The following is a 213-nucleotide window of genomic DNA, read 5'->3' on the forward strand; positions in this document are numbered from 1 at the left end:
CAGTTGTACAGATGGTTAGGTAATCACGTAATAAAGAAAAATGGCAACACAGGCTTTTAGATATATGATGCTGCCTTCTGTAAGGTAAAATCAAATAACTTTTTACACTTACAAAGCACTGCATTTAACTGATGTTTGACACTGCAAATATCAATCATGACTGCCAACACTCGATGAAGATATGTTAAATTCTCTTCCAGGATTCCTAATTTG

This window comes from Penaeus monodon, chromosome 30, assembly GCF_015228065.2.
Source record: "Penaeus monodon isolate SGIC_2016 chromosome 30, NSTDA_Pmon_1, whole genome shotgun sequence".
Classification (NCBI taxonomy): Eukaryota; Metazoa; Arthropoda; class Malacostraca; order Decapoda; family Penaeidae; genus Penaeus; species Penaeus monodon.